The 1,337-nt window shown below is 34.7% G+C and overlaps 1 non-coding gene across 1 annotated transcript; it reads right to left on the bottom strand.

The window, feature by feature from the left end:
- Positions 1 to 783: 783 nt before the first annotated feature.
- LOC112534679 lies at positions 784 to 979 on the bottom strand. The gene has a single exon (XR_003078964.2). It is a non-coding gene; the product is annotated as a U2 spliceosomal RNA (small nuclear RNA).
- Between the last annotated feature and the right edge of the window lie 358 nt (positions 980 to 1,337).

The raw sequence follows: 1,337 nt of genomic DNA, 5'->3' as shown, positions 1-1,337 counted from the left end.
GTTAGAATTTCTGTTAAACAACCATTTGACTAATTGAGTACGATTTTGACCAAATTAAGTTACTGGTTAAAATTAGACAATATCGATGTAATTTGAAAAATAATAATTCAAAATTAAATATTGTGTAAGGTGTAGACCGATCCAAGCTTTGGCTCGAACTTGAAGGTCCACTTCTCGACTTGGATTGGGCAAAGCCAGCAGTTAGCTACTTGGACACGGCTCATTGGCTAGACCCAAAGTCCCAGCACCTCACAGCTCTCACTTGAGTTACAAGGCCACGTTACTGCCCCCAGCTGGGTTGATACGTTTTTGGTAATTTTAAAAGGAGGAAAAATGAGTAGTGTTTTGAAAATGTGGGAACATTCTAAGTACTTATTATGGCATTTTGAGGCCAAATATGCTTCCATAACTCTTGAATTACGGCAGTCCAAAACATGTTCGAATGTCTTTTTGGTCATCCTATTCACAAAAAGGTTGCTATCATTTCGCAGTTTTACCACATAATTTCATGAGTTGGTAGTAAAATGCTTAGTGCAAATTTGAGAATGAGATTTAGAACTAAATTTGCACATAAGTTGTCCACGATTGCTAAGAATTAATTAACTCAATTATTACAAAATCATTAAGAAACGGTGATAGATTTATCTTACTCTTGTATAACAAACACCCTAATAACAATAAATAAATAGTCTAACTCTATCATTTACAATGACACAAACAATTTAAATATAATAAATTAAGCAATAGATAATATATATATATAAAATTTAAGGAACTGGACTGGGAGGGCGCGCCAGGCCTGTGCAGTAGTGCAAAACACAAGCGACGCTTGATGATCATAGTAGCAAGCTACCGAAACAGATCATCCCTTGCAAAAAATAAATTTAATATCATGTGAACCAATGGCTCACGTATCAGATATTAAACTGATAAGAACAGATACTACACTTGATCTTAGCCAAAAGGCCGAGAAAGGTATGCTTAACAACGTGATTCACTTTCTCTTTTATAAGCAGCCTGCTTATCTCTTTTCTGGCTCTCTACACAATGTGGGATTTTACAAACCAGTGAAACAGAAGAGTCATCGCTCTTGGACAGGACACCCACACTATTCTTCAATTCAAAGCCCTGCTCCGGCTACAAGCACACACACATGGCTTGAGGGTTCTATTGCAATTGCAAAATAATGAAAAGCCTTTGATACATGCGCACAAAAACTAAACATATACATATATTCAAAATAAAAATAATAGACTTAAAAAGGAGATTGATAAGAAATGTGATTCAGTAAAATTAATGATTTATTTTATTTAGTGAATAAAGAGTTTATTATTGAA

This window comes from Ricinus communis, chromosome 9 (genome assembly GCF_019578655.1).
Source record: "Ricinus communis isolate WT05 ecotype wild-type chromosome 9, ASM1957865v1, whole genome shotgun sequence".
Classification (NCBI taxonomy): domain Eukaryota; kingdom Viridiplantae; phylum Streptophyta; class Magnoliopsida; order Malpighiales; family Euphorbiaceae; genus Ricinus; species Ricinus communis.
Note: the sequence above shows the minus strand (reverse complement) of the source record. Positions and strands in the feature narration are given on the sequence as shown.